The 21,086-nt window shown below is 41.2% G+C and overlaps 1 long non-coding RNA gene across 2 annotated transcripts in view; it reads right to left on the bottom strand.

Moving 5' to 3' along the window:
• The window catches only part of LOC111559823, a 55,190-nt gene that overhangs the window by 7,450 nt on the left and 26,654 nt on the right, over positions 1–21,086 (bottom strand). The window contains exon 4 of one of the 2 annotated variants that reach the window (XR_006595611.1): positions 13,830–14,214. The exons of the other annotated variant lie outside the window; for it this stretch is intronic. This is a non-coding gene — a long non-coding RNA (uncharacterized LOC111559823). Of the gene's footprint in view, positions 1–13,829; positions 14,215–21,086 lie in introns of those variants that run through there. 2 annotated transcript variants of the gene reach the window in all.

Genomic DNA, 21,086 nt, shown 5'->3' with positions numbered 1-21,086 from the left:
ATCCTGTCAAGCAAGAGAGAGATGGGGAACCTTGCCTGAGGTGCCCAGGTATTAGCTGGTTGGACCTCTGGGTAGTGCTACCATTGTGGTTCTGTCACAAGTTTCCTCTCTACCTCTTCCCACAATGCCCTGTGCCCACACACCCACCCAGCATGCCTGTCTCTGAGGGCCTTGGATCCTCAAAGTGAGCCTCATATTTTTGTAGCCTCATATGAAGAGACCAGCCATGTGAAGGGTCCAGCCTCATGCAAAAATGAGAAGTTGAAATGTTCCTTTGTTTCCACCGTGTCTGCACTCTCTGGTATCCCTCTCCTCTGACATTCCATAAAGGAGGAGGAAAAGATAGAGGGGTTGTAGGAACATAGAAATCTTTGTGGGATCATCTCTTTCTTTGGGCTTCAACCTACATCTTCTGATATGCCAAGAACTTTCCATTGTCAGGAGGAGTCAGATAGTTCAGTGGAGTCAGAAGGTGGTCGGTCCACTGGCTTAATGATTTGTTACCCAATTTGTGTTTGAAAATTACTTTATTGAGAGAAAGACAGATACCTTATGTTTTCACTCTAATGTGGATCCTGAGAAACTTAACAGAAACCCATGGGGGAGGGGAAGGAAAAAAAAAAAAGAGGTTAGAGTGGGAGAGAGCCAAAGCATAAGAGACTCTTAAAAACTGAGAACAAACTGAGGGTTGATGGGGGGTGGGAGGGAGGGGGGGTGGGTGATGGGTATTGAGGAGGGCACCTTTTGGGATGAGCACTGGGTGTTGTATGGAAACCAATTTGTCAATAAATTTCATATAAAAAAAATGAAACTCAAAAAAATAAATAAATAAATAAATAAATAAAACACTGGAGGCAAAAAAAAATGAAAATTACTTTATTGGTTTGCTGTTTCACCTGGTTGTGAATTGTCAATTAATATTTAATAAAACTTTTAATTCCATTAGAGTATTTTGTGTTTAACCATTCTTTAAAATGATGATTTATGATATCTTGTTCACTGTTCCCCACTCTACAGTTTTCCACACACTCAGTTCTTCTAATTTCAGAGTATACTAGTTAGGGTAACACTAATGCTATACTAGATAACTATCAAAATGTTAATGGGTTAGCACAATATATCTGGCAGCCTTTCCTAGGTTATTCTTCCATGACAAACAATCCCCATTATCAACAGCAAAGGCTTATTTTTTGCTCATGGTATATGTTGACTATGTGTTAGTTGCAGCTCTGCCCCATATGTGTTCTTCATCTGGAACCCAGACTGAAAGCTTCTACGTGAAGCTTGCTGTTCTCAGGGCGGGACAAAGAATAATGGTGGAGTCATGCCACAACTCTTGCGGTTTCTGCTCACATGTGGTCTATACCAATTCTGCTGACATTTCACTAGCCCGAGCAAGTCATATGGCCAAGTCCAGTATCAGTGAGCAGGAAGTACAATCTTCCTTCGGGGAGGCTCACCACCAAAGACCCCTGCTGTAGCTGTGCAGCAGCAGAATGATGGGAGCAATAGCACAATCTGTCAAACAATAGAATTTTGTTTCTCACTCACATAGCAGTTCAGTACAAGTGTTGCTGGTTTCCAGGCAGCTTTCCTCCTTGTGATCATTCAGACCCAGGCTATTTCCATCTTGTGGTTCCACCATCTGCAAGCAGCCAGCAGATGGGGAAGAAGGAATGGAAAGAAGCTCCCTCACTTTTAATTTTTTTATTTTTTTTAATGTTTATTTATTTTTGAGAGAGAGAGAGCACAAGCAGGGGAGGGACAGAGAGAGACACACACACGCAGAACCTGAAGCAGACTCCAGGCTCTGAGCTGTCAGCACAGAGCCCGACGCGGGGCTTGAACTCACAGACCATGAGATCATGACCTGAGCCAAAGTCAGACACAACCAACTGAGCCATCTAGGCACCCCTCCACTCACTTTTAAAAAGCCTGGCCCTAGAAGAGACACATATCCCTTCTGTCACATTTATTGATGACCACCTGAATGCAAGGAGTCAGAGAAATGGGTCGTGGTGAAAAATGTAGCCTCTGCCTGAATGGCCACAACAACTCCACTAGGGAAGGGAGAGGATGAATTTTTGGTGATCTCCTAACCATTTCTGCCACACAAAATTTCAGACTCCCTATCCTGGACGTGTTTAGGCTTTATTTCGAGACCCACTTATGCTGAAATTGGAATGGCCAAAAAATATTCAGGACCTCATGGTTTGGTTTTATTTTCGTTGTTGTTGTTGTTATTAATATAGATCTTACTCAAATAACAAGGCATCCGCTACTTAGAAAATTACTGTGTTCCTTGTCTAAGATAGATGTTTACTCTATCATGTTCCAAAGACCAAGTATAAAACTTTATGTTTTGATAGTTTAGAAGGAAACCATTAGTAACGATTTTCACAGGTTGCCTATTGTCCATTGCCAGTTTGGGGTAACACAACCCCCAACATAGTTGTGTTTGTCTCCAAACCCCTGAATTTGCACATGCAATAACTCGCCTACCCAAGTGAAAAAAAAAATGGTTGGCCATTTAAAAGCACAGACTTGTGAGTAGGAAGAAGGACCTCACAAAATTGGGGATGCAAATATATAGACTAAAATTGAAAATTGGCCTCAATGACCACAAATAACAAAAGTGGTTGCTTCTGCAGTCATCTGATAACCTCTTGATCACTAAATACCCCAACTAACTGCCATCCAAATCCTTCTACTTCTGCCTTCTCTAAACCTAATGGTAGCCTAGACGCATAAGATATTGGCCCAGAGTTCTGTGCCACCATAGCCCAGGGCTCCCAGACAACCTTGTTTTTACCTCTTTCTTAGCACAGTCACATTCTATCTTGTACCTTAGTGATTTATATACAGCCCTTCTCTTTCCTTCTAGATAATAAGCTCCTTGAAAGCAGGATCCATGTCATGTTCAGCTTCCTATTTCCCACAACACATAATCAGTACTCACTATGTATTTGTTAATGTGAATTAGGTCAAGTTACAGATGAATCTAGGCCCAAATCTGAAACTAAGGCCACATTCAGATGGTGCTTCCACTAATTTAGCTGCTGGACGCCCACGTTGCATTTGCTAGGTTGGGTGCCTTCAGGCTGCTAATTCCCTTCTCACATACCCTCCAATTCTATCTTTTCAACAAAAATGCTGATGTCACTGAATCTTGTTTCTTACAGCTTCACATGCTAGAAGAGGAACTTGAGAAAGCAAGGGAAATCTTTGTCCAGACTTCACCCTTAGGTTCCTTTTTTCCTTTCTTGGTTTCCATTTTGGTCATGTGACAAACACAGGCAAATGTTTTGGAGTTCTCACTATGAGGCTCCTGAAAATGTAGAGAAGCCTCCTAAAACTCTGAAGGCTTCTTTTGTGGTCTCTCCTTACCCTTACATTCAGAAGCCAGAAAGGTCATCCTGTTTCCTTTGACTTTTTAGAAAATTAGAATCTAAACCCAGACAGACCTTTCAGACTTCTCTACTGTGAGACTTTACACATCTCACTAGTATCTGTAAGAAACCAGAATCCTACCTTACAACAAAGGAAGAGGAAGGAACCATAGGAAGTAGATATGACGTGATGGAAAGAACGACCTAAGCAGGAACGAGATGACTTTGGGTTTGATCTTTGGCTCTTTTCCTTTTCACCTTGCTGACCCTGGACAAACCAGGTCACCCCTCTGGATCTCACTCCTCAATATATAATGAGAAAGCTCATTAGGGCACCTCAACAGTCCTTTCTGGGCTAGGAAGTTGGAGTCACTCATTAGGCAGGCGATGGCCATTGTACTGGACCCAGCATCTTAGGCCACCAGGGGTGTGGTTTTCAATCCAAGCATCTGCCCTCTGCTTTTTTGCATGTTAGCTGCCAACCCATCACCTGGGCCAGATATAAAATCTTATCCAACGAATTAAATGACATTTCTCCCATTTCCCATTTAGAAGAAGTACAGAAATCCACATCCCAACCCAATAAAAACAGATTTCTATTTTTTAAAAAAATGTGACTAGAAGAACAATACTTTCCCAGCACCACCACCTGATAATATATCTCCAGGTGTTTATTCTAGATGGGACGATAACAAGGCCTGAACTTCCTCTCTTCCGTGTAGAGCCCAGTAGATAATGTTCCTAAGTAAAGAAAATCTTGAAAGCTGTGATTTCTGAGCTCTAGTGGGAGCAGGGGGTTCTGTTGTTTGGCAAGATGTTCTAGTGAGCTTCTCATGGTAAGAGTTAGGGCATTATCTGGTGACAGGAAAAAGGAACTGAAAGTGTGTTCTGCATGAAAAATGTAAAATTCTATCTCCCTTGTGGGCACAGGGATTTGGGCATTTATGTTGTATTTAGAAGGGAAAAAAGTTGGGCGGGGGAGGGGGGGTCTTGCTCTTAATTTGAATTTAGCCTACTTAGTCTCAGAATTGTTGCTTTTTCTTCATGGGCACCTGCACACGTGTATGTGTTTGTGGTGTGTGTGTGTGTTGTGGGAAGGAGGAGAGTAAAGGAGAGATGTTCTCCTATTCACCCACCCAGAACAGAGCCTGCAGGAAGAATAGGAAACTTTTGCACATCCCAGCAGTGAAGAAACTGTGGAGAGGACCTTTCCTGGAGGGCTAGAGCCTGCTATTAACTGTCCTACTGAAGTTCCCACGGGGCTGTTCTTAACTAAATAACTCAGACCTTGGGAAATGGTGTTGTGGCACCGTTAGACTACCTCCTCAGACAAACAGAAGCATCTGGTACTCAGTTTAAATAGAATTTCCCCGGCATGCCTGGGTGGCTCGGCTCAGGTCACGATCTCACAGTTTGTGGGTTTAAGCCCCGCATCAGGCTCTGTGCTGACCCCTTGCTCAGAGCCTGGAGCCTGCTTCGGATTCTGTGTTTCCTTCTCTCTCTGCCCCTCCCCTGCTCACGCTTTGTCTCACTCTGTTTCTCAAAAATAAATAAATGCCAAAAAAAAATTTTTAAATAAATAAATAGAATTTTCCCCTTTGGCAGTTAGTTTCATCCCTGAGTCCAGTTGGCAGAGAACTAAGAAGGAAAACATAGGGTTCTAGATTTCTTAGGTGACTTTACCATTCCTCTTTCCTGCTCACACTTTTTAGACCTGAGGGGTAGAAATGGGAAGGGGTTTTCTTAAAAAGAGAGTCAGGGAAAAGCTGGACTGGACATACGCACTAGAAAAATTGAAGAATGGCCCCTCTCAGAAAGAAGAGACAAGAAGAGTCTTTGAAACACTAGAGCAAGGTTAAGAACTGAAGTGTGCCTACAAAGAAAATTTATGGACAGTTTAAATTGCTTTAATGATTTTACTTTGCTCTGCCAGAAGATGCGTTTTCAGCAGGGATGGTAACACCCCAAGGGGGTAAAATTGGTCTTTGGAGGATGAAAAAATTTTTAGATATTACAGTGGTTTGTAGCTCTCCAAAAGGCTGTGGTGAATAAACAGGTATACAGTGTATCATGGTGTTTAAATATTATGGGCAGGAATGAGGGATGGGGTGGGGTGTGAGTTGGAGAAAAAAAGGTCCAGAAGGTCTCCTTGGTGGGGGGTGCCTGGGTGGCTCAGTTGTTTAAGCATCCAACTTTGGCTCAAGTCATGATCTCGCAGTTTATGGGTTTGAGCCCTGCATGGGGCTTGCTGCTGTTAGCACAGAGCCTGGAGCCTGCTTCGGATCTTCTGTCCCCCTCTCTCTCTGAGAGAGGGACATTAAAAAAATTTTTTTTAAGTCTCCTTAAGGGGGTGATAATAAAAAAAATGCTAAGAAACAGAGTACTAGAACTCAGCTTCAGTTTCACATTACCCACTTCTGTTCATAATTCCCTCTAGTTACAGTAAAACCTTGGATTGTGAGTAACTTGTTCTATAAGTGTTCCAGCAGACGAGCAAACATTTCTAATAAATTTTAACTTGATAAACGAGCGATGTCTTGCAATACAAGTAGTACGCGATGCCCAACGTCACACTGAGCCAACGGTTCTTGAAATTTGCTTTGATATACAAGTGCTTTGGATTACTAGCATGTTTCCAGAATGAATTATGCTTGCAAACCAAGGTTTTACTGTATTTCTATCTTTCCATTAAACACGCAAACCTCAGGGCACCTGGGTGGCTCAGTCAGTTAAGCATCCAACTTCGGCTCAGGTCATGATCTCATGGTTCATGGGATCGAGCCCCACGTTGGGCTCTGTGCTGACAGCTCAGAGCCTGGAGCCTGCTTCAGATTCTGTGTCTCCCTCTCTCTCTTCCCCTCCCCCACTCATGCTCCGTTTCTGTCTCAAAAATAAATAAATATTAAACAAAATAAAAAACAAACAAACACACAAACCTTGTATTAAAGGGGATGTGGGGAAGTTAAACCTTCTTCCCATGGGCTTCCAGCAGTGGCCACGAAGAGGAAGCAGCTAGAGGCCAGGGATCCCACTGGGGATATGCAGTGATGGAAGCAATGGCCCAAAGCAGAGATAAAGGCTGGGGGTGGGGAGGAGAGAATGCTAGGGCAAAATTCAGGAGCTGACAGAAGGCCAATTTCCTCTGTGGTTCTCAAAGTATGGTCCCAGGATGGGCAACATCAACAATCACTGGCAACTTGTTAGAAATGCAAATTCTCAGTCCCATTCTACACCCACTAATCAGAAACTCTGGGGGTGGAGCCCAGCCATCTGTTTTAACAAGCCCTCCAGGTGAGTCTAAAGTGAGTCAAATTTAAGAGGCACTGAGCTAGAAGCTGGTGACCCAAGGGAGTGGGGAGTCATCCTTTGGTGATAGAAGGAGATAGAAAGTGGGAGTTCAGTAAATGAAGATGTTCTACTTTCTAGTTTTTAGTCATCTTTTAAAAATTTCCTTTAGATCTGACTAATATAAACATTGCTCATTTTCACTGGCAAGGGAAACAACCCTGCAGTCATATTTGCTGAGTATAAAATGAAGGGAAGTCCACACCAAGCTGGCTAATTAAGGCCACGTAAGTAATCGAGGCAGGCAAGTCAAGCACAATAAACCTCAGACTCTGCTGGTTTTTTCTGTCACTTCACTGATCACCTAAACCAAATAATCCACAATCATTTCTTTGGTTTTTGCTCTGTAGACATTGACAAAATGCTCATAAAGTGTTCCTAATTTATAGCAGAAAGATGAAGTGATTTGCTCAAATCCTTACATGGGGAAGCTAAGTTGCCTATTCAGGATCACACCATCACTGATAGGCAAGATCCAGCCTCCAAGATTCTGATTCTAAACTTGCAAGTTCAAGTTTTTTTCTTTCCCTTTTAATTCTTTCCTTCTTTATTAACTATAGCAATTTAATGTATAACTTTAATTTGTTCCATTTATGAAGCATTCACATTATTTGTCCAGAAAACAAATTGCCTATTTAATAAGAGGTAAACTAAGGTTGAACTCAAACGGTTTGGTAACAACTCCACTTCAATTTAGCCAGTTCCGTTCCTTAGGCCACTGCCCATTGTATGAGCTTACAAAACTCTGCATTAAAACCCAGATTCCCAAGGATGCTTTTTTTCAGAGTTAATTTCTATCAGGGACCTACTAATCATAGACTGATTATAGAAGAAACCCTACAGAATAATGACCTTCCAGTCATTCAAGTATTAGTCCCTCCCTCAGGTTACACTATGGATTTTTTCTTCTTGACCCAAACTAGTTGAGTCTATAAAAATTTGTTTGGTGTGATTAATGTTGAGGCTATAATAATTATGCCTCTGCGTTATTCATGGTTTTCATTTAAAATGACCTTGTATCAAGGGTTTTGATTCCTGTGGTAAGAGATAGTGAAAAGTAACCTAAAAGGTTATTGGGTACCCCCTCGCTGTAGGATTTAAATTGACATTTACACCCCAGGATTTTTTTACATTTTTCCCCCCTTCCTCCTACTGGGCCAGGTGACGTGACACTTATACACTTATATTTCACAATAACTTATCCCCTGTGTTTCTCAAAGGCATGACCTGGCCTAGATCACACATTGATTTTCAGATCTGTGTAGTTATTTGAAAGCTCACAGCATCTTTCCTCTTCCCATGAGCTTTTTAATCAGATCCTCTTGTACATTGGTACAGAGGTCTGCCTCAAGCCAGCACTCGCTCCCAAATCCCAGATGCAGACTGACCCAGGACCTAATGAGAATGTATTCCTGCAGGAGAAAAGGACTCTCTCAAGATGTGTACTGTCTCCTTTGTCAAGTTCTTCAATTGCCTTTTTTTTTTTGAGCAAGTGAGACCGTGAGCCACTAAATGTCCTATTATGTTATCAAATTGGTGTAGACGTAAGGAAAGCCTATTGTTTCATTCTTTTTGTTATTTGTAACATTGAATTAGCCAAATAATTCAGGCTTAATGGCAGGTGTAATCCTTCTTAAGGACATTTCTTAAGGATCACCACCCTTAAAGTTTACCTGATTTTATTCGAACTACGAAGGGATACCCAGGGGAACTTCTATATTCCCAGGGCACGAACTGTAGATAAACGAATGAAACCACATCATAAAAGCAAGCCTGAGCTGCAGATAACAAGACCTAATGTTTTTTGACCGTTTTGGGTTTTGGCCAGGTGCAAACCTATATGTTTTCCATGTATTAATTTGCACTTCTTAACAACCTGGTGACATAGGTACTCTCATTATCCCCACTTTACAAATGAGGATAGTGAAGCCCAGAAAGGTTAACTTACAACACGTCACACTCTGGCGAGTGGCCAAGCCGGTTCACAAGAGCTCCCCTTCCCTCGCTGTTACTGCACTGCCTCCCACTAGCCCTCCTTCCTACCCCCACCCCATGCATTTTATACTGTGGGGTTAGCCTGGAGCCCTGGTTGCCTTCAAGCTCCTTTGTCTCCCCAGATCCTGTGTTCCTGGTAGCCACATCCCTGCCCCTGGCTGGAGTCACACAGAAAGCCTCAACATCTGACACGCATTGGTCATGCCTCCTCCCTTTGGGGACTAATTTCATGCTGTGCTTAGTGATGCATACAAGAGCATTATCTCCTGCTGCAAGCAGCAGCCCCTAGGGTATAATGTACTCTGCCCTTGGCTAAACTTGGGGAAACCAAGGCACACTAACAGTGCAGGAGTAACTTAATTCCTCAAATGTTTTTCAGATGAGACAAGGACAAGATGGATATATTTGGACTTGTGTTCCAGTCTGGTGGCTCGTCTATCACACTGCCCCTCCCCTCAAGCCTTCCTCCCTCAAGGACCTCTTGGTGGGGTGTTGCCCAGCCCACACCCAAGCCAAAGCACACTGACAGAGCACTGCCAGGACACCGAGCACCATTTCTAGTAAACACAAGTGACCACTGCGACTTCCTCTTTCCCCTTATGTGAATACCCACGGATATAGGATATCAGACCTGTGTGTCCTACCTTGAGGACCCCGCAGTATCAATTGTCATTAGCTTCCAAAGCCTACAGGATAAGAGAGAAAAGAGCCTGTCCACGAACAGTAAACATACTGTCCTCCTCTGCTCCGCACCCCACCAAATACTTGTGTCAAAGGGAACAGGAGGCAGCAATTGTTCTATTCAGCCTGTGTCCACTTGAGACCATCTTGGGGTCTGCCTTATCTCTGCCAAAGCCAAATCCATGGAGAGTTTTAAGATGAGTCAATGCTAGAGCAGGTTTATCTTGGACCATCTTGAGGCTATTATCCCAAACTTATTTGAGGATGTTTACTGTAATATTCAGGAGTTTGGGAGCCTGCTTAGGGGAAGCTTTAACTGTAAGAGGAAGCACAAAGCCAGGCTCCTGGTAGAGCTGAACTGTGGCATAAATAATTTCTCTTCATTCCACAGTCAACACAGATTGATGGTGTCTGCCAGGTGCCAGGCCCTGAGCATGCAGTGGTAAGTGCCACAGACAAAGGTGCCTGTCCTGGTGAGACTTTACAATGGCTTCTTCTGGGAGATTCTTGGACACCAACTATTTACTTTCAAAAGACTCAGTGGGAATTATTTTAATTTAAGAAATACTCATGACAGCCGGTTCGGGGGCAACTTTTCCAAACATGCTGTAACAAAATTGGCAATTTTAGCTAAATCACACCCTGTTCTTCAGACACTTGACTCAGATTTTTCTTTACTATGGTAAATCTGTGTTCAGCATGTGGAAATTTGTAGGGACCAGCCACTCCAGCTCAACCTTAAAGACAGGTTTTCAGGCTAGACTGCACTTTCTAGAAGAACAAACCCTTTAAATATTTTTATTCAAAGAGGATAGTGACAACAACTTGCAATAGACAACCTGAATATTTTAATGGAAGCCCTAGGCTTTTGTACTGGGAAAACCAATGGAACTAAAAAATTTAAGAAATGCCAGAACTTCTAATAAGAAGGAGAAGAAAACATATACCCTCTTAGAGATGTGCTAGTGTTTTCCCAAGACTTAATTAAGCACTGGACACTGCCTCAGATTCTGAGTGACTTACTATATTAGGTTTTTTACACCTCATCCTTCATGTTATCCAACAAATGCCTAATCCACGTTCATTATGTATCAAGCACTGTTCTATACACTTTACTAATATTAACTTTTTAACTTAAGATCTTCCAAATTTTGTAAATTTTATATGTGTTTGATGCTGCTATTTCTTTTTCTTTTTTCTTTTTTTTTTCCCTGAGGGTGGGCGGGGGGGGGGGGGCAAAGAGAGAGATAGAATCTTAAACAGGCTCTACACCCAGCAGGAATCCTGATGCGAGGCTCGATCTCATGACCATGAGATCATGACCTGAGCCAAAATCAAGAGTGGGACATTTAACTGACTGAGCCACCCAGACGCCCCTGATGCTACTATTTTTGTTGGTGTCTTCTGAAAGTTATGCTTCTAGGTGTATTTTCCTCCCACATCACTAAAATTAGTGTTAACAAAAAGCCTCTGTATATTCTACATGCCTTAAGTAAATGTATTAATTTTCTATAAGATCACTATTCTTATAAGCATTAAAATAAAAATGAATATGGTCTTATGTTCATTCTTCCATTATTAATGGAATGTTCCATCTTCTGCTTTCAAAAATTCCCAATTTTTCGAAGCTGCACATTTCTCCTGTTCTGTTATATATGATTACAGCGTTGATAAGTGATTGAAAGAAGATACATTTCCCTTAAAGTTTTAAGAAAAGCCCCATTCCATGAAAAATTTCCAAACAAAAATTAATGAAAGAAAGTTAGGTGGCACAATAATTACAAAGAATTCCTCTTTAGAATCAAAAAGACCCAGGTTCAAGTCTCCAAACCCCAACTCCACCTCTTAATAGTTAGTGTGACCTTAAGCAAGTTACTTAATATTTTAGACCTCAATTTCCTTACCCACAAAATGAAAATATCAACACTGTCCTCAATGTTACTCTGAGGATTAATTGGAACAATACTTGTATCCTGCTTAATCCAGTGCCATCATACAACAAGCTGTCAACAAATGATTGCTAGTATTATTACCAAACACCTAAGAGTGCCAGCTATATGACAGGCAGTGCTGGGAGGTTTCACATATCCTATCTCATTTAATCCTTCACAATCCTGTGAAGCAAGGACAAATTCTTCCAGTTTTATAGATTAGGAAGGTAAGGGTCAGAGAGGTTAAGTAATTTGTTAAAGGCAGGGCTGGGATTTGCAGTCAGGTCTACCTGACTCCAAAGTCCATTTTCTTCCACCACGGAAGATAATTGTCCTTTCCAAATTTCTTTTGCTATTTCCTGAAAAATGTGGATTGCCATTTTCAGTTTTACATTAATACATAGCTATGTGAAACCACTTATTTTATCTACATTATCACAAATAACCAATACGTCTTCTACCCCATTCAGCTCCTTTATCATTCCACTCAAGATAAATATTTTGCCTAAAAGTTGTATTGGCATTTGGAAGACACTCAAGGTCTGTACTTAAGATCTATAAACAAAAGCCAGATGAAATCACAAAGTAAAGTGATGTCTGTTTCTCCAATTCCCGGTGCTGGATGTGGATCCATCTTGATCTGAATTTGAATTATAGTCATTGTAGCCCATCTTTTTACATTTCTTCTTTTTGAAGAAGAATGTTGAATGTTAGATGAATTAATCCCAAGTCTTTCCTTCAAGGGACTTTAAGTTCAATAAGAAAGGTAAGATGTACCAAAAGATCAGTAATTCCAGACGAGAAGTAAGAAGTCCTAAAAAAAATAGAGATAAAAAGCTAGGGAGTCTCAAGAATGGCAGTTTCTTCCTCCTGGAAAGAGAAGGATCAAAGTTGGCTGTAGGGGGAAAGTGCCCTCCTCGATTAACAGCCCCATCCAGGTGCGAACTATTCATGAATTTGCTTCAAAATAATACAGAAAGGAGTGAGTAGATAGGCAAGCAGATGAAATAAGACCTGTGAGTTAATCTGTGGAAGCTCAGTGATGGGATACACAGAACTTCACCCCCACTTCTGCATGTGTTTGAAATTCCACATTCGAAAAGGTTAAAAGTGGGCCTCCTGGGTGGCTCAGTAGGTTAAGCGTCCGACTTTGGCTCGGGTCATGATCTCACAGTTCGTGGGTTCGAGCCCCACATTCGGCTCTGTGCTGACAGCTCAGAGCCTGGAGACTGCTTCGGATTCTGTGCCTCCCTCTCACTCTGACCCTCCCCTGCTCACACTCTGTCTCTCTCTATCCCTCAAAATAAATAAACTTTAAAAAAGTTTTTTTTTTAAAAAAAGGTTAAAAGTATTCACCATATCATTTTCTTAGGTAATAAACTACATGTAAATGGCTACAAATGTATAATATAATGATTTGGGCCTGGAGGACTGACTGGACAGATAGGCCATTGATGATCAGTGGTGAAAGAAGCAGAACTCTCCTCCCTAACCACTACTATTCCCCGCCTCTCCTTTCACACACAGAAGACTGTGCAACAAGAATTCCTTCATGTAAAACTCTAGGTCAGAAAGAGTAAGCATAGGGTAATAACTCAGGGAATGCCCTGGTACCAATGCCTACCTCTGGAGAGAGAATGAATACGTGTCCCGATGAAAATAGTCAGTGTGGGTTTTATAGAAAATCGAAAATCCAATCAGTGAAGCTCAGGGGCTCCACAATATCTGCAGACTTGAATTTTGAGGCAGTATTCCATCCCTCTGATCACTCATGAAGATCTTACATGTAGGCTCAGGGAGGGATATGTGTCAATATTTGTAGGCGAGATAAAAACGTTCAATACTGCATTGACCCAAGAGTTCTTCATGGCTCTATATAGCACGTGTCCCCAGAATGTTCCATAGGTGTGTTATGCAGGGATTTCTGTTAATTAAGTGCAATATAATTTTGATAGAGTCATGCCCCTAGCCTAATTCAGCTGCAGGCACATCAGGTAAACGGTGGGGGGTGGGGGGGTGGGGGGAGGATAGAGCTCAGCCACCTGGCAGCATTCCGTAAAATTGGACAGATTTATTATAAAACATAGCACTGGGGGAAGTGGTAGATACAATCTTATACTCTTCTGAGGATGACAGAATGTATTTTTCTTGGCTATTCTGCCTGGATATTTTACCAGAATCAGGATGTTTTGAAGAGGCTTTGCCACCCTGACTCCAAACCCCAAATTAAAATTACAGCAAGTAAAATTAGAGAGTGTCACATGCTACTTTAATTCTGTGCTGCCACACTTTAGTGGCTTCTCATTTAAGAGTACATAATTATTTTCAAATTATCATTTCATGGTTAAATTAGATTATCAACTAGAACTTTTAGGGAGATTGGAATTCTACATGCAAACTAGATTCTTCTGATCACTATTTATGCTCCTTTTGGTTAACTTTATTTCCTGAACCCTCAGATCATGTATTTCACAGATAACCATCCTAGGGCACTGGGAAGTATTTTAATGGGAGAGATCAGTACTGTTTCATATGGCATATTTGCAAAAGACATAGTTTGTCTATATGAGAAACATAGTATTCAGTAGCAGTTTAGGTTTCCAAGGATATTAAAATATTTCTTTAAAGAAATGTAATTCACGTGACTTCTAACTTCTTTATTATACCCAGGTGTGTGCATGAGTGTTTTTGTGTGTGTTTTCTACACCTTATGTTAAGAGAAAAGTTCTTCAAAGTGTCTCTGACTTTATGCAAGGAGACAAAATGACTTGGAAACTCCCTGGATATCCTCTGACCAACGGTCGTACTTGCAATTTTGACGGCTTTAATGCTTCTGTAACACCAAGTTCCTGATATTCTTCTTCTTCTTCTTTCTAAAGAGAAACCGTGATTTTATTTACACATGTTGATATGATAATTTTCTAAATGTGTTTCTGGCAACCCCGCTTGATCTCTATAGTGTCAACTGATAAAATCTATCCCTTTCATAGGGCCAAGCAGCTTTCAGGTCCCAGGTCAGCGGTCACTTCCTTGGGGAAAATCAGAAGACTTTAAAGAGGTTGAAAAGCCTGGATTTCCTCAGAAAAGTTGCCCACGTGGGATAATCTTACAACCTTCATGTTTTCCTAATTCCCACCAGCCGTGTGATTATTTGCTTGGTGTTCATCTATTCCATAAGACACTATAAACTCCATGAGGGTAGGGTTTGGGTTAGTTTTGCTCACCATTATGCTCCTAATGCCTGAAACAAATAAGGTGCTCAAACAATATTCATTGAATTAATGAATGTAAATAGATAGATAGATAGATAGATGAATGAAGTAAAGAAATTGCTCAAAAAGACTATCCGTAACACTTTAGAATAGCACTGTCCATTAAATAGCCATTAGCTACACATACATTATTTAAATTTAACCTTAAATTAATTAGTTAATAAAGTTAAGAATCTTGTTCCTCAGTTGCACTAGCCACATTTCCAACACTCAATAGTCACACACATCTAGTGGCTATTGGATAGCACAGATTATATTTGACAGTGCAGATTACAGAGCACTTCCATCACTGTAGAAAGTTCTATTGGACAGCACAGCTTAAGAAATTCTGAAATCCCAGTCAAAGGAGAGTATTATTCTCCCAGGCTCGAGCAGCTCATTATTGTCACTGCTATTGTTAATACTAACTGGGTGACTTAAACCTCTTTCCTATAAAAATGTTCTCCATTTGATGATTGAGCAGAATCTTCATCTCTTTCTCTTCCAAATCATCAATAAATCATTTGGCTGCTTTGATTTATAAGAGTCCAAGCACCTGTAGTTCTATCTACGTTCCCGAGTATTCGAAAGAGTCCTTGAAATTGAGAAAACCTACTGTTCTAAAAGTGCATTTATGACACAGGCTGGGCCTCTGTGTGCTATACTGGGAATAAAAATGGGAAAGATATAATGTGTTCTAGAAGTCATCATTAGTGTACGAGGGATTTGGATTTGTATTAATTTATTTAATTATGTTAAGTGCATGATTGCACACATTGTGAAATTGTAATTATGCATTAAATTTGTATAGCCTTCCAAATGAATAGCATTCAATATGTTTACTGAGTTTTTTTTTATTTCAACAATTAAGCATTTTTAAAAATATAAGACCATAGTTATAGTCATCTTATTCCATTCACTACAAGCAAATATTTTATCTCCGAGAGCAGAGACTAGAAAGCTGCCAGGGGGTAGGAGAACAAAACTGTGACATTGATACTTAATTAAAAGTAATAATTTGATTTAAATACTCATATAAGCAAAAGCATCTTTAGTGGTGATACAACTCCTAGAAAAAGGTAAGAGAGTGGTGAAGATGATATGATGCTCAGATTCAGGCACACAAACAGGAAACAGAACACACCAGGAGAAATATTCAGATTTCTAGGAAGCTTTTCGTCTCTTGTAATAAAAAAACAGGTTCTGGAGCACCTGGGTGGCTCAGTCGGTTTAGCAGCCGACTTCAGCTCAGGTCACGATCTTGGGGTTCATGAGTTCAAGCCCTGGGTCGGGCTCTGTGCTGACAGCTTGGAGCCTGGAACCTGCTTCAGATTCTGTGTCTCCCTCTCCCCCGACCCCTCCCCTACTCAAGCTCTGTCTCTCTCTCCCTTTCTCTGTCTCTCTCAAAAATAGATAAAAAAAACATTTAAAATTTTTGAAAAAAAAAACAGGTTTGGTCTCCTTTTAGCAAGCTAGGCTATATATAGTCCCATTTTTCTTCATATCTCTATAAAAAAGGTGTCCTCTAGTAAATACTATGGTTACCATAACTGCATCCATATTTTACATTATATATCAGAAACCTGTCCGTCTATATCAGAAAATACCCAAACCAGCTTTGGAACCAGATACTTTTTACTGCACCATCATTATCACATCCCAGGTTTCAGGGACAGTTAATTAATGCAATGAATACTAGCACTATTTTTGACAGGCAACAACCCTAATGCCAAACATGCTTGTCAACATATCTAAAACACTATCATTTACCATATTCTGATAGCTTCAAATTTTCATTCCACAGGTGTTTCAAACCATAGGAAATCAAATATCACCCTGAGAGTACACTTTAAAACTTCAAGCCCTGCAAACTGAAAAGTACACAAATAACTTTTGTTTTTCCAAGTGCCTTTGCAGGGATTGCACCTACCAAGTGCCTACCGACAAACAGCCTTGGATTTTCTACTTCGCTCTTAGCCTTTATGTCTCCGGATTTTTTGTTTACCAAATGTACATCACACTTGGCAAAGGCGAAATTGTACGGTTCCACCACTGGGCTTTTAAGCAACTGAGATGTTATTTCTTAGAAGGTAAACCTAGGGGTTGTCAGAATGCCACACAGCAAGTTTATCGATAAGGAACTTTAAAGAAAAAGTTCGAAGGTGAGAGGCCAGATGAGTAGAAAAAAGAATTGAGAGGATTCATGTCCCTCATCTCTGCTAATTTCCCTGTGGAAATCCAAGGCCAGCTAACCCCTCTGAAATCTGTCCTCTGAGAGACTGTTACTTTGCAGGAGTTAGACTCTCCGTGCCTTCTACGTGGACTCTCCATGCCTTCTCCATGCCTTCTCCTGGAAGGGATATAATAATTGATGAGTGACATAAGGCTAGGTGACAGATAAGGAGGGATGAGTGGGAACTGTGATAAACCCCATCTGAAAACATTTAAAAATTTTAAAAAGTATTTAAAAGATAGCCCAAGCCCATTGAGTACAATCTGTGGAGTTGCAAATTTGAAGTTTCTGCTCCAGCTTAGGGTAGAAGCCAGAGTTACTGGCTGGTGTAATTTAAGGGACTTTGCATGCCAATAAAAGTCTCAAGGCCATGCTTTTAAAAGGGCCAGAGAGTCCATTGAGAACAAGTTTTTCAAGTTTTAGGTTGTAAAATTATATCTAATTATCAACTAACTTTAACCTTTCTTCAACTTTTCTCTATCTCCCAAATCCCTCAGCCTTCTGTTGGCTTGATCACAAAGCTGCTTTGCCCAACACTGCCACATACTAACCAATCCTTTCTGACCACTGGTGTTGTCCGCATCACGGAGAGATTTAGAATTTGCTCCAGTTTTGTGTGAGATGATAACAACAAAAACGGACTTCTGAGATCCTTTGCAGGTTTTGAAGGTGCTGTGTGCCTGAAGATGATCCTCCTACAGGTGGTACTCCCACTTTTAATGGGAACAGAGTATTTAAAAATGGTTGGGCTTACATTATACCGCTGCAAATAAACAGGTACCGTGTTCAAATCCTGCATGGTGTGGGCCAAGTAAATTATCTTTCTACTTCAATTTCCTCAACTTTTAATGTGAATGATGATGGTATCTAGCTCATAGGGTTGTCGTAAGCATCATATGTGTTGACGCATATAAAGGTACAGTGCATGTTACCTAGTGAGTACTCAGTAAATAATATCTATTTTATCGTAACATTTCTCACGTCATTTACTAATGATCCTGATGATGATACAACGCCAATGACAGTGAGAAATTTGGTAATAGTGCTTAGGTACAACTTGGATTCAACATAAGAGGAAATGGTTTGAAAACAAAGGAGAATTTATTGGGGGCTCACTAAGTGTCAGACACTGTGACAAGTGCTTTCTTTACATGTATTAGGTCTCATCTACTTTTTACAACATCTCCACAAGTTACGAACTGTTAATAACTGCATTTTGAAAATGACTCATAGGGTGATTTGTACTGCAAAAACCTAGTTAAATTAGACCTAGGTTCCCCAGAAGCTGCTTCCCTGTACGGTTCTCAGTTTGATTTGGCCAAAAGTGAAATTCACATTAGATTTGGAATGCAGAAATAAAGCAGCAGCCACTGCTTAAGGTCATCATGGTTAGATGCAGCAGGGTCAGATGTAGAGCCGGTAGGTTCTCCTCCACTCCACATCCTGCTCTTCTGAGGACCTCTGGCCGTGTTGATGAAACACAGATACTTGCATGCAAAGCTTCTGAGGCAACAGCTCCCCATGGATTTCTTCACAGCTCCCTATTCATAGGCCCATTCTGGCAGTTGGTCACGCCTGTCATCTCAGAGGGACTGGTGGGTGACCCCTCTGATCTTCCACCTCCCCCTTCAGACCTTCACTTCTGCAGTGCCTCTCACACTAGTGGTTCTGTTTCCCTAATCAAACCTTGACTGCTATACAAGGTAGTAGCATTGGGGCAAGATTAAGTAGCTCACCCAGGGTCACTCAGTGCATGATGGAGCTGGAACTGGAAGACTTAATTTGTTTCTAAAGCCCATGTTCTTAATAACCACTGTGCATCATTGCCTTGAAGGAAGGAAAAGGAAGAGAAGAAAGAGGCTAGACTTGAAGATTATAAATGAGGAGGGAAAGAACAGAGGTAACATGGCTAGAAGGAAGCAGGGAGGAAATGATAAGAACTATGGTAAGCAATGGGGTGAGGGGAGGAAAGTGCAGAGGAAAAACAGATAAAAGGGGACAGGATAGTGGCATTCCCAGCTCTACTTGGTCTGCCAATACGTCCCCTTCAGCACAAAGGGGGAATTTTAAGCATAGCTAATATATGCTGGAGGATTGCAGAATGCTGGTGCTCAGCTGTGAAGGAAGCAAATGTCCTTGTGGTTTCATTCTTCTATTAGGAACTGAATCTAAAATTTCATAAAGGTTTTATTTTTAACAGAGGACCTAATAATTTCTCACGTTATTCACCCTTTTCCGTAGCCATTGCTAATTAATTTTTTACAACCTCACAAGAGTCATTGGTAAATATCAACTTGTAAGCCAGCAACCTTTGTTACAGACTCTGTCCCTGAGTTGAGAAATCAACTATTTTTATGCAACAGAACAATGATGAATAATTTAATTACAGATCATCATGTTCAACTGGGGTGATAATTTAACTATGTGATATTCAACATGAGGGATGTGGCAAACTCTGCACAGAATTCGAAAATAGAGGTGTGAAATATCATTTTCCCTTGTGACTACTTGGTTTACCCCAGATATTTACTATGTTTAATATTACAGCTGCCAAGGAGGCACAGAAATTAATTTAAAATCTTGTTGGGCTTTATTTTCTACTTTGAAGCAGCTAAGCCTTTAAAAATATCCTGTTCAGGGTACAGAAAGTGCTCTTCGAGTGTCCTGGCGTGCACAGAGGCGAGAGGACATTATGCCTGACTTTGAGGACAAATCGTCTCATCCCCACCATCATCCCGCATGGTTGCCCATGCGTTGCTCCCGACTTGCATTTTAAGCATCGGTCAGCATGCCTTTGGCAAGATGGTGCCAGGAGAACAGGTTTTATGAGAGCACAGTGATAGAAGATGTGACAACCTTGCCCTAAAACCATCCCTTCTCTCCTTTGGACCTTGATATCATAGTCTCCAGTCAAAGGAACAGGCGATACAGGAACAAAGGGACGCCAAGCATGCTTTCACAACCAGTTGCTCTCTTCCTGCCCCAAAGTGAGCTTTAGAAGGGCAGGCTTGACTCAACATATTTTTTTAAATCCGGTTATTTAAAAAAAATTTTTTTTAATGTTTTATTATTTATTTTTGAAAGAAAGACAGACTGTGAGCAGGGGAGGGGCAGAGAGAGAGACACAGAATGCAAAGCAGTTCAGGCTCCGAGCTGTCGGCACAGAGCCTGAAGCTGGGCTCAAACTCCCGAGCTGTGAGATCATGACCTGAGCTGAAGTCGGACGCTTAACCGACCGAGCCACCCAGGCGCCCCTAAATCCGTTATTTTAAAAGACTAATTCTCTCCTGAATTCATTTCACTGAATTTTGGTGAATTCTGCCTCTTAAGAGATTACCACAACCTCAGAATGGCATCAGAAGGCAAATTTCCATATGTTATTTATATAGTATGTATTATTATAAAAATTAATATAGTTAGTAATTATCTTTTAATTACCATTACACTAAATAATTGTTCGTTATTTGCTATCGCTGTGAAAAGAATGGGCAATGTTAGTCCACTGGAGCTTCTGAGGCAGGGCCTGGAAAACCACCTTAACCCTTTAAGCCCATCCCTTCAGCAGCCGTCCCCACATATAACTGGGCACATGGAGTCCTATCACCTTCAGCCTTTGTTCTGTACCTTTTCGTATACCCCTCTCACACCTCTTTTCTCTACTAGTTTTCAGCCTTCCCAGATTTTAGCATCCTGGGTTACTCTCTTGTCTACAGCCTCAGGCATGATGCTGTTCACCACTTCCCTCGTGCTAACCTCTGCTTCTCCCTCTGTTCACAATTTGGATACCCAATGATACCATGGGTTCCTACTCCTCCCCACAGACTCTCCCAGGTAGCAAGTTCCCAGTTGACCCAGCACCAAGGGGACCTGAACACAAAGGTAGAAAGCAGAGAGACATGGTATTCCCTTAACTCTGGGGCAACTATTAACAGCTCACTCCAGTCCCTGCGTTATGACTCTGGGGGATAGTGTGGCCATTGTAGTGTCAACATTATACTTGCACTAAGGTTTCCTCTACCTGAACCCTGTAACACTGGCAGGGCAGTGGGGAGTGGTGGACAGAAAATACGGAGGGATTGCAAAGCAGGGAGGTGGACATTCAACAAACAAGTGTGTTTGCATTGCCTGAGCTTATGAGCAGTAAGGTGTTCTCATACCATGGAGGCAGCACCCAAAAAAGAGCTCCACTACTCATTCATAGCCTTCAATTGGACTTTTTTTTTTTTTTTTCCTAAATCAAGTTCCACTGCTTGATTCCACA

This window comes from Felis catus, chromosome A3 (assembly GCF_018350175.1).
Source record: "Felis catus isolate Fca126 chromosome A3, F.catus_Fca126_mat1.0, whole genome shotgun sequence".
NCBI classification, from domain to species: domain Eukaryota; kingdom Metazoa; phylum Chordata; class Mammalia; order Carnivora; family Felidae; genus Felis; species Felis catus.
The sequence above is the reverse complement of the archived record's forward strand: the minus strand, read 5'-3'. Positions and strand labels throughout refer to the sequence as shown.